Genomic DNA, 12,517 nt, shown 5'->3' on the forward strand with positions numbered 1-12,517 from the left:
TGAGATCAGGATTCCAGCATGGTTGGTTCCTAGTGAGGTTCTCTTCCAGGTTGCAGAGAGATGCCTTATTACTGTGTCCTCACATGGTGGAGAGAAAGAAGGGAAGTCCTCAGAGTTCTCTCGTGTCTCTTCTTATAAGGGCACTAATCCTATCAGATCAGAGCCCCGTCTTTATGACCTCATTTAACCTTAATTATTTCCTTCTAAGTCTTATCTCTAAATACAGTCATATTGGGCATTAGGATTTTAACATCAGTCCATAACATTCAGTCCATAACATCATGGAGTCATCCCTACAAGATCATGCAGAATAGTTTCATCAACCTAAAAGTCCTCTGTGCTCCACCTATGCACACTACTACTGACATTACTGTCTACATGGTTTTTCTTTTTACAGAACGTCATATAATTGGAATCATACAACATGTAGCTTTCTCAGACTTGATTCTTTCAGTTAGAAATATGCATTCAGTTTTCCCCCATGTCTTTTGGTGGGTTGGTAGCTCATTCCTTTTTAGCATAGAATAATATATTGCACTGTCTGGATGTTATCTGGTGGTTAACCAGGAGTCCTAGAAAGATGAACTTGTTATAGACGAGGAGGGATATGGTTTGGTTTGTGATCATGTTAGTAATAGGATTGTCAAAACTGAAGTAACAGAAGGGCCATTTAAGCATTAGGGGTGGTGAGGGGAGTATATTTTAAAAATGATTATGAGATAAAATTGACAATATTTAATAAATAGTTGAATGTAAAGGTAAAGAAGAATGAACATTTGAATTTGTATTCAAGGTTTTAAGTTGAAAAGATTGATGGATGGTGTTACAACTAACAAAGAAAAGAAATACTCTTGAGTTGAATTATGATAATAATCTCAATTCTCTTAACATTGAACATGGGATGCCTTTGGAAATTTGTTGAGAGCTGTTTCAATCAAGGTCACAACCCAAAATATGTAGTGTACTTTAAAAGAAAAATGCTTGAATAGACTTAACAAAACTATTCACAAAGTTATGAGTAGTGTTAGAGGAAATCAGTAAGAAATGATGGGACATTCTAAGTCTAGAAATCAGAAGTAAGGCTCCAACCACTTCCAGGCTTGAAAGGATAAGGGAAGGGAGTAGTTTCCAACTTAATGAAACCATTAGCTGTAGCCATGGACAAGAGCAGTGGCCATCAGTACAGGAACACAGTCACTAACCACCTGCTGACTGAGAGGAAGGGCACAAAGGGATGAATATATCCACCTCTCTTCTGCTCCCCCACAATCCTCTGCCACTGGCCTTCATTGTCCAAACACAAATGGACATCAGAGAACAAGGGAGTCTGTCCATGTGTCCACAAAGGTATGCCTCCTGGGGCCCATAGCAGGGTAGGGAGAGGGGAGGGTGGAGATCCAGAGTTCTGGAGACTATCCTCTAAAGAGAATAGTCTAGACTATTCTAGATCAGAAGGATATCTAATCTAGAGATTACATTTAGGGATTTATCACTGTGTAAGTTATAATTGAAACAATAAAACAGAGGTGATGCCCATTTCACAGATTAGAAAAATTAATTCATAAAGTTATAAATTGTAATTATAGTGTATAATATAATAATTATAATGTATAATATAATTCGTAAAGTCATTTGCCTCAAGTCTATCAACTAAAAAGCACTCTGATCTTCTGGATCCTAGTCCACTTTCTTTTGTTTATTTATTTATTTATTTATTTATTTATTTCAATATATGAAGTTTATTGTCAAATTGGTTTCCATACAAGACCCAGTGCTCATCCCAAAAGGTGCCCTCCTCAATACCCATCGCCCACCCTCCCCTCCCTCCCACCCCCCTTCAACCCTCAGTTTGTTCTCAGTTTTTAAGAGTCTCTTATGCTTTGGCTCTCTTCCACTCTAACCTCTTTTTTTTTTTTCTTCTTCCCCTCCCGCATGGGTTTCTGTTAAGTTTCTCAGGATCCACATAAGAGTGAAACCATATGGTATCTGTCTTTCTCTGTATGGCTTATTTCACTTAGCATAACACTCTCCAGTTCCATCCATGTTGCTACAAAGAGCCATATTTCATTCTTTCTCATTGCCATGTAATACTCCATTGTTTATATAAACCACAATTTCTTTACCCATTCATCAGTTGATGGACATTTAGGCTCTTTCCATAATTTGGCTATTGTTGAGAGTGCTGCTATAAACATTGGGGTACAAGTGCCCCTATGTATCAGTACTCCTGTATCCCTTGGGTAAATTCCTAGCAGTGCTATTGCTGGGTCATAGGGTAGGTCTATTTTTAATTTTTTGAGGGACCTCCACACTGTTTTCCAGAGCGGCTGCACCAATTTGCATTCCCACCAACAGTGCAAGAGGGTTCCCATTTCTCCATCTTTTCTTTCCTTTTTTTTTTTTTACACTAGTGATCTGACCCTAGAGATGATAATAGGCATTGACCATCCAACTCAGTGATGTAATCTTTTGTATTATACATTAGAATTTTTTTTCTCCTCTATCCCAGTCTTCATGGTTCAGATGGAGCTGAGCCTCTGTCCTAGCTTCAGAGTGGAGGACGTGTCCCAGACTTGGCTAATTAGAATATTCCATTTCTCTGGACATGGTGACTGATTCAGGGACTGCCATATGTCCCAAATTATCCCAGTCAGAATAAATGGCTGGCAATGTTGGCAAAGAGGCTTTCTCCTGAGACTGCTAAGGTTTTAAGACATGAGCCAAGAGTTGCTAATGGCCTCTTCTGCCACCACTGGGGAAAAATCTAAGATTAGAACCAATACACTTATCAAAAAAGAAGAAAAAAGTGGACAAAAGAAAGTTTCTACAGCCTGCCATCCATAAAGCCAGTTTAACCTCTGGCCTTCACAGTGATCAAAAGAAAAAAAATGTAAATGTCAGTTATCATTTGATGCTAATGTCGGTTTGAGTTTGTTTCTGTCACTTTCTTTTTTTTTTTTTAATTTTTTTTTCAACGTTTTTTATTTATTTTTGGGACAGAGAGAGACAGAGCATGAACGGGGGAGGGGCAGAGAGAGAGGGAGACACAGAATGAGAAACAGGCTCCAGGCTCTGAGCCATCAGCCCAGAGCCCGACGCGGGGCTCGAACTCCCAGACCGCGAGATCGTGACCTGGCTGAAGTCGGACGCCCAACCGACTGCGCCACCCAGGCGCCCCGTTTCTGTCACTTTCAACTGAAAGAATGCAGGTTAATGTATTCGTGTTGACTTTCATAAGTGTATAGAATTGATTTCAAATTTTTATTTGAACTGGATCATTGAAGATCTTCTGTCAATCCAAAAATATACAAGTTGTTAGTTTTTAAGAGCTTGCCATTAATGAGTGAGAACTATGATGATGACCCACAAGGAGAAATCCACATACAAGTCTGAACCTAAATGAGCTATTCCTAAACTTCTGGGCCCTTTATTCAGGCAAATTTCATAATAGAAAAGAAAACAAAGGGGGGGGGGAGTATCCTTATAGGAAATATACACTTTAAAATGTGGATAAATCTCTCCATTTTATTTTCATGCTTTTATTTTGGCAAATCATCACTAGGAATCTCAAAGCCTAAACAATGTGAAGCAAAGCAAAAAATGGGATAATAAAAATTTTATATCATTAAATATTACTTACAGAATATTTAAAAATTCAGACAAACTAATGGCTCTCAGATTTCCATTTGCTTTTCTGTTTATCAAAATGCAAATGGGGCCGAATTGCTGACACATCGTATTGTATAATTTATTAGTTTATATGTAGAAATAATTCATGATATTCCAAATTGAAATATAATGCCTGATATAGCAGTTCTCACGATGGCAAAATCACTCTAGGTTACAGAAATGTCGTTTCAATTTGCAGTGCAAGGTTATTTTAACATTATAAAAATAGAATTTAATTAAATTCAGGTAGAATTATTTCCAACATATGTATGAGATGATTTCAAGATTTGGGGGAGGGGGATAAAACAAATATTTCTTCAAAGATGTTTTCTTCCAGCCCTAATGGTGACAACATTAAGTCTGCCCTCTGCAAATGGTGTCATGTGGTCCTCACCAGAAGAGGCCCCTTACTTTGTGGCTGCCATTGGTCCAAGGCAGGGCTGGCTTCCTCCCTTTCACACCAATTTTCTGGTTTGAGTGCACGTGCTCTGAGGCGTATAAACCGCTTTACTTCCCTTATTAAGACATTGACATCAGCGTCCCTGGAGCACTGAAGAAAGACTTCAGCATTGAAATGAACCACCCTTGGGGTTTAATGTTCTTGTCATGTAGGGTTTCTTCTTTTCTTTCTTGTGTCCTTTTTTTCCTTTCTTTTTATTTGGATAAAGACTATAACAGCAGGGAATATACAGACCCTGAAATCGCTAGAAAATGAAATGTTTCCGCAGCACTGAGATGCATTTAGTGCTAAGACAGAAATTTAGGTCCTTCTATTGTTCTTTTGTAAGGAGTAGTTTAAAAAAAAAAAACCACAGATGAAATAGAAATAATTTCAGAGGGAAGGGAGAGCCCCATGCTTCAGGACACACTGCTCTCTTATCATTTTCAGGGTGTTTGGTGATAAAAGAAAGTGAAGAAAAAGAGAAATTTTCCTAATCAGAGTTCCATCAGCCGAGTGTATAAACTAGAGATAATGAAAATGGTCAGTCTTGGGCTCATTAAAGCGACTTCAAAAGGAGAGATTTCAGAATCAGCGGCACAGAGCACCCATTGCCAGATTCATTGTTGATTGTTTCTTGCAACTTCTTATTTTATGTAGTTATCTCTATTTTCTTCCTCTGTGGCATAGCTTCATAACATGTACATACATAAAAACAGTTGTATATTCATGCACGTAGTTGTGTCTTCCTTCTTGCTTCAGTCTCTGAGGTTAGATTGCTGATAGGTCATTGTTCTGGAAACATCACATTCAAAAGAGATGCAGAGGTTTTCAATTTTTAAAAGAAGCAATGAACAGTTCAATGAACATATAACTTTTAATCTAAAAAATAAGAAATAATAAGCTATGCCTTTTATACATGTATTCTTTTCATTGTTAAAAAGTTCTTTATTTTATATTTTTCAGATGATAATGGTGTTATGTGACTGTCATAAACAATTGAAATAATATAATATACATATGTAGAAATGTGAAAATAAGCTCCCAGAAACTCCTACCTCCCATTTCATCCACATACCATCATCTCATTCCACTGAGTTAACCAATGCAATGTTTTTGGATAGATTCTTTCATGCTAGTAAGTTCATTGATCCTATATGGGCATATATATGGGGACTTGGAGAATGATTTTAATGAACTATAGTCATCACTTTTTTGCAAATTCTCTTTCCATTTTGAAGATGCCATAGAAATTCATGTAAGATTTATATTATATATTTTTAAACCTTTCATTACATAAAATTTTAAACATATACAAAGCAGACAGATTAGTACAATTAACATTTATCATTCACCTTGAACAGTAATCAACTGAAGAAGAATGTATTTTTTACTTTTTAAAAAAATTTTATTTGAGAAAGAGAGAAAGAGCATGAGTAGGGGAGAGGGGCAGAGAGAGAGAGAGAGAGAGAGAGACAGAGAGACAGAGAGAGAGAGCAGGCTCCACACTCAGCATGTATCCCGACCCGGGGCTTGATTCCACAACTGTGGGAGGTTGACCTGAACTGAAATCAAGAGTGGGACACTCAACAGACTGAGCCACCCAAATAATTTTTTTTTTAAAGATTTTTTTTTTCAACGTTTATTTATTTTTTGGGACAGAGAGAGACAGAGCATGAACGGGGGAGGGGCAGAGAGAGAGGGAGACACAGAATCGGAAACAGGCTCCAGGCTCCGAGCCATCAGCCCAGAGCCTGACGCGGGGCTCGAACTCACGGACCGCGAGATCGTGACCTGGCTGAAGTCGGGCGCTTAACCGACTGCGCCACCCAGGCGCCCCCAAATAATTTTTTTTAATTGAGAGAAAGAGTGGGTGCAAGTGAGGGTGCATAGGGGTGGATAGAGAGAGGGAGACAGAGAGAGAGAAGCAAGGCTTATCGGAGACAGGGCTGGTGCTCACCAGATGCAGGGCTCTAACTCAAACCGTGAGATCATGACCTGAGGCGAATCAGACGCTTAACCAGCTGAGCCACCCAGGCGCCCAAGAATAACATTTTTTAACCTCATTCTCTTTTATCAATTATATTGAAGCAAATTTAGACATAATATGACTCCATCCATACGCATTTAAAATATATCTCTAAATGATGATTTCTTTAACATAAACATAATATTTCTAAACAATCTAAAAAAATAATATATAGGTTTCAAATTTCCATAGTTTTCTCAAAATGCATTCTTTTTCTTGTTCATTGGTTGCTTTGTTTGAAATAGGATCCAAATAAGACCTAAATGTTCCAATACATCAATATGTTCCTTATGTCTTTTTTGATCTATAAGCTTCCTTCTCTCTCCTTCCCTCTCTATCTCTGTGATTTATTTGGGGGTAAAAAAGGCAGGTTGTTAGTCTTGCAAACGAGTTTCTCACAACCTGGATTTTTGTGGCACGGGTACCTCAGAGGTAAGATTGTGTACTTCCCCAGGAGGCACACATCTGGTGGTCTCTTTTTGTGATATTAGCAACCATCAATGACTGTTACCTACTTCCATTGATTCGTTAATGGTTACTAAATTGTTATTGTCTGATGATATCATTTCTTCTTGATTTATGACCTGAAATGCTTCCATTTAAAAAGAAAAAGCCTCTCACCAACAACTTGATGGTTCTGAGGAGTAAATCACACAGGAAAGAGAGGACAAATTCTTAACACTAACCTTTTATTTAAGCTTCTTATATACTCCAGAGATGATCAATGATTTCAAAATATCAATATGAATTTATGGATTCAAGCATATTTGGTATGTCTTAGCCCATATTTGGCATGTACTTACTATCCTTCGTGATGTTTAAATTGTTACATCTTTTGCCACTTCACAGCCTTTGGGGCACAACTCTGGTAGTCTCTGATAATTACTTTACCCTCAAAGGACAAAAACACACCAGGTATGGATTATGTGTTACCTACCACAGATCCGGAATTATCCATTTCGCCAAAAGTCCCTGTTTCACCCTCATGGGAAATGCTGGTTAAAATGACACATTTTTAAGGAATAGGTTACCATCTATGTGTTACTGGATCAAATGACCTGTACGTCTTTATTTTTAATAGATAATCAGAACACAGTATAGTAATAGTTACTAATTGTTACTATGTTTGTTATTGCCCCTAACCTTTCTTCTAGCCTAGTATATAAGTCTAGGAAATTTAATATTGCACATGAATAACCTTATATATAGAAATTATATATACGATTCTGATATCAATTCTGTTGTGTGGTTTTTTTTTCACACCACCAAGCAATTAGCTCAATTCTCACACTATCTGGATGAAGATTGTATCAGATACAAGATGCACCTGCTTCAGACACCAATCAAAAAGTCCAGGTTGTCACTCCATGCTTCTGACTGCCTGGCTTTAGATGACAGCTTCCAAAGACTTCCTTCTCAGATTCAATTAACGTGGTGGAGCAGTTCACAGAGCTCAGAGAAACGTTTTACTTACTAGATTGCCAGGTTATTATAAAAAGATATAACTAACAAGTTGTCAGACGTAAGAGACGCATAGAGCAAGGTATGTGGGAAGGGGCACAGAGCTTCCCAGCTTTCTAAGCACACCACACTCCCCAAATCTCCACGTATTCACCAATTCAGAAACTCTCTGAAACTTGCCATTTGGGGCTTTTATGGAGGCTTCCATACCTGGGCATGGCTGATTAAATCATCAGTCTTTGACAGATGATTCAACCTCCAGCCTCTCTCCTCTCCCAAAAGGAGGGGAGAATTGAAACTTCCAATCTGCAATCACGTGGTTGGTTCCCCTGGCAACCAGCCCCAAGCTAAGATACTTTCAAAAGGTCACCTCATTAACATAAACTCAGGTATGGTCCAAATGGGTTTGTTATGAATATCGAGACACATTTACCTCTCTCATCAGTTAGGATATTCCAAAGGTTTTAGGAGTTCTGTGACAGGAATGAGGATGAAGGCCAAATACATATTTCTTATTTTAAATCACAGTATCACAACTGTCAGAACTAACAAATGAATTTAGGAAAGTTGTAAGATACAAAATCAATATACAAAAAACAGTTGTGTTTTTATACATTAACGAGAAACTATCAGAAAGGGAAATTAAGAAAACAATCTCAGTTTAACACCATCTAAGAAATAATATACCTAGGACTAAATTTAACCAAGGAGATGGAAAATGTGTACACTGAAAACTATAAAACATTAATTAAAGAAATTGAAGAAGACAAAAATAAATGAAAAGATATTCCACGTTCACGGATTGAAAGAATTCATACTGTAAAAATGTTAATACTATCCAAAGCAACCTGTAGATTCAATGCAATGCCTAGCAGAATTCCAGTGGCATTTTTCACAGAAATAGAAAAAAAAAATCCTAAAATGTTTACGGAACCACAAAAGACTCTAAATAATACCCAAAGCAGTCTTGAGAAAGAAGAATAAAGCTGGAAGCATCACACTTCCTGATAACAAATCTATAGTGATCAGAACAGTATGGTTTGGGCATAAAAACATACATACAGTTCAATGGAACAGGATAGGCATCCCAGAAATAAATCCATGCACGTAAGGTCAAATAATTTTTGACAAAAGAGCCACGAATATACAATAAGGAATAAAGGATCATCTCTTCCGTAAATAATGTTGAGAAAACTGGATATCCACGTGAAAAGAATGAAACCAGACCCCTTTTTTACACAATACAAAAAAGTCAGCTCAAAATGGATTAAAGACTTGAACATAAGATCTGAAACTACAAAACTGCTAGAAGAAAATATAGGAATATGCTCCTTGACATTAGTCTTGGCAGTGATGTTTTTGGACTTGATACCAAAAGCAAGGGCAACAAAAGCAAAAACAAGTAAACGGGACAATTTCAAACTAAAAGCTTCTGTGCAGCAAAGGAAACCATCAAGAAAATGAAGAGGCAACCTACAGAATATGGGAGAATCCTACTGGAGAAAGTATTTGCAAACCACGTATATAATAGGGTATTAATACCCAAAATATAAGGAACTCATAACAATAGCAAAAAAAAAAAATCCAATGAAAAATGAAGAACATGAGTAGACATTTCTCCAAAGGAAAGATATAAATGGCTAACAGGTACATGAAAAGGTGATCCACATCACTCATCATCAAGGAAGTGCAAATCAAAAGCACCTCACGCACGTTAGGGTGTCTATTATCAAAAAGACAAGAGATAACAAGTGTTGGCAAAGCATGCGGTAAAAAAGGTATTGTTGTGCACTGCTGGTGGGAACGTCACCTGGCATGGCCACTAGCGGAAACGGTATGAAGATTCATCAACAAACTAAAAATAGAACAACCATATGATCCAGCAATGCCATTTCTGAGTATATATCCAAAGGAAACAAAATCGCTCTCTCAAAGATATCTGTACTCTCATGTTCATTACAGCATTGTTTACACTAGCCAACTTATAGAAACAACCTCAGTGTCATCAGCAGATGAGTGAATGAAGAAAACATGAATATGTGAACGAACAAAATATATATACGTACAATGGAATATTATTCAGCTTTTAAAAAGAAGGACATCCTGTTTTTCGTAACAACACGGATGAAACTGAAGGGCATTAGTCTAAGTGAAACAAGCCAAAGACAAATATTGCATTGTATCACCTACATGTAGAAGCTTTAAAAACAAACAAAAAAGTGATCTCATAAAAATAGAGAGTAATGGTGGTCGCCAGAGGCTAAGGCATGGGAAAACAGGGAGAGGCTGGTTAAAGGGTATACACTTACTTTCAGCTGTAAGGTGAATAAGGTCTGAGGATCTAATGTATAACTCAGAGACTAAAACTGCTCATAGTGCATTCTTTTTTTTGCCAATTTTATTAAGATATAATTGACCTGTAACTTACTTTAAAGTGTACGACATAATAATTTGGTTGTGTACAAATCGAGAAATCATTACTACAATACGTTTAGTTAACATCCAGCACCTCACATAGCTACCATGTCTTTCCTTGTGATGAGAACTTTGAAGATCTGCTCTCTTAGCAAATCTCAAATATACAATGCAGTATTATAATCGCCATGTTGTACACTACAGCCTCAGAACATACTTCTCTTCTAAGTGGAAATTTGTTATTTTGCTCACCCTCCCCACCCTGCCCCTCTGGCAACAACCAATCTGGTCTCTGTATCTGTAAGTTCATGTTTTTTTAGATCCCATCTATAAGTGAGATCATGTAGTATTTGTCTTTCTTGGATAATACTATATTGTATAATAGAAATTTGCTAAAATATGAAAACTTAAATGTTCTCGGGGCGCCTGGGTGGCTCAGTCGGTTAAGCGTCCGACTTCGGCTCAGGTCATGATCTCACAGTCTTTGAGTTCGAGCCCGACGTTGGGCTCTGGGCTGACAGCTCAGAGCCTGGAAGCTGCTTCGGATTCTGTGTCTCCCTCTCTCTCTGCCCCTCCCCCGTTCATGCTCTGTCTCTCTCGATCTCAAAAATAAATAAATGTTAAAAAAAATTTTTTTTAAAAAACTTAAATGTTCTCGCACACACAGAAAAGGTATAGATGTGAGGTGATAAATGTGTTAATTAACTCAATGATGGGCGTTCTTTTCACAATCTATGCATATATCAAATTGTCACGTTGTATACTGTATTATCATTTTCACTTCTCAATCATATATCAACAAAGGTGAAAAATAAAATAGAATACAGCCCTTTGAGCAGCAAATAAAAAAAATTATAAGCGAACAATTCCTTCAAACTTTTAAAGAAAAGTATTTCCTAACTAGAACACCATCTTGGGCCAAAATATAGATCAAGTCAGAGAGCTAATAAAGACATTTTCAGACCAACTGTAGCAGGATTCTCACACTGAGAGTCGTGACACCCAGGCTTTTCTTTCTAGGAAGCAACTTTATTCGTTCCGGCACTGCTCAGTTGGGTTTGTACCCAAAGAACTGAGCCCTGAATGCCACGTGGTGTAGTTTTTTTTATATATTTTCTACTTCTTTGTCTCCCATATATGGTAACACACACACAAACATGCAGTCTGATCAAGTGGTCTCATGTTACAAGGTCACGAGGGATGTTGTCAGGTACGCGCATAGCCAGGTTACCTTGAGGTTTTTTGCTTTTTGTTTTGTTTCGTTGTTTCGTTCCTTAGGTAGGGTACCCTACCACAAAACAAGTTCTCAAAAACTTTACCATGTCTGTACCCTTTCTCTGAAAACTACTGGAGGATACACTCCAGAAAAATGAGGGTGTAAAACAAGAAAAAAGAAGAAATGAAATTTAGGAGAAAGGAGATCACGCACTGAAGAGAGGGGCAGGAATCACAAGACATGGAGAGGGATACTCAGGACGGAAGCTCTGACCTGCCACATAGTCAAGCAGACCACACATACTCGTCTCAGAAGGCTCTGGCGGGGATTTCCACAAGAAGATAAAAACGAGAGAACTGCTGAGCGGCACGAAGGTTCAGGACTCGGTTCACACCCTCGTGCCTTTCCTGTATCACTGAGTCCTCTAGATATCCAGATTATTAATTCCATACCATGAAATTAATGACTGGCATTGGGGTTACATTATTGATAAGGACAAAAAAAATGAGGCAAATGGAAACAAGACTGTTGGTTATCTTGAGAGAAAACAAAACATGCTGACAGGAAAAGTAAGAATCACTAGTACATGGCTCTGCTGTGAATAGCATTTACATCGACGTCACCATGGTAATTTAAACACTGAATGTTGATGTAAGCAAAATTGCGATCCAACAAGGTTGGGAGGCTGAAGCGGTGCAAAGAATATATGTGTATGGGGGCAGCGTGGGTAGATGTAGGTAGATAAAGGAGGTATAGCTTCATCGTCTATAGGGAGAGCCAACGAATACCTAAGCTGGAAGTCAGAACCAGCAAGAATATCATGGAATTCAGAGATGGGGGGTTGATTTTAAAAGCAGCTAAAAGGGGTGCCTGAGTGGCTCAGTCCGTTGAGTGTTCGAATTCAAGTCAGGTCATGATCTTGAGGTTTGTGAGTTCAAGCCCCACATGGGGCTGACTGATGTCAGCTGTCTGACTGCTTCAGATCCTCTGTCCTCCTCTCTCGGCCCTCCCCCGTTGGTGCTGTATATCTTAAAAATAAATAAACGTTTTTTTAAGTAAAATACAATCAGCTAAAAGAAAGAGAAGAGAAATCTGGGAAGAAAAGTCTGGGGGAGTTCAAAGAGAATTGCTATTTTTTATACGATAACTCATACAACCATCTAACTCTTTAATATATATATATATATATATATATGTCATTGTGATAAAAGAAAAAGAAATTTTACTATTTTATGAAAATAGCCTCACTAAACTGCATTTTAAAATTGTGATTTCCCAAGTGAGGTAA

At 37.8% G+C, this 12,517-nt stretch overlaps 1 long non-coding RNA gene across 3 annotated transcripts in view; it reads right to left on the reverse strand.

Annotated features, from left to right (window-relative positions):
* Positions 1 to 3,505: 3,505 nt before the first annotated feature.
* The window catches only part of LOC102901083, a 58,436-nt gene continuing 49,424 nt past the window's right edge, over positions 3,506 to 12,517 (reverse strand). For all 3 annotated transcript variants that reach the window (XR_442350.5, XR_442349.3, XR_006592583.1), the window contains exon 4: positions 3,506 to 4,903. This is a non-coding gene — a long non-coding RNA (uncharacterized LOC102901083). The remainder of the gene's footprint in view (positions 4,904 to 12,517) is intronic.

The sequence above is a fragment of the Felis catus genome, chromosome F2, assembly GCF_018350175.1.
Source record: "Felis catus isolate Fca126 chromosome F2, F.catus_Fca126_mat1.0, whole genome shotgun sequence".
NCBI classification, from domain to species: domain Eukaryota; kingdom Metazoa; phylum Chordata; class Mammalia; order Carnivora; family Felidae; genus Felis; species Felis catus.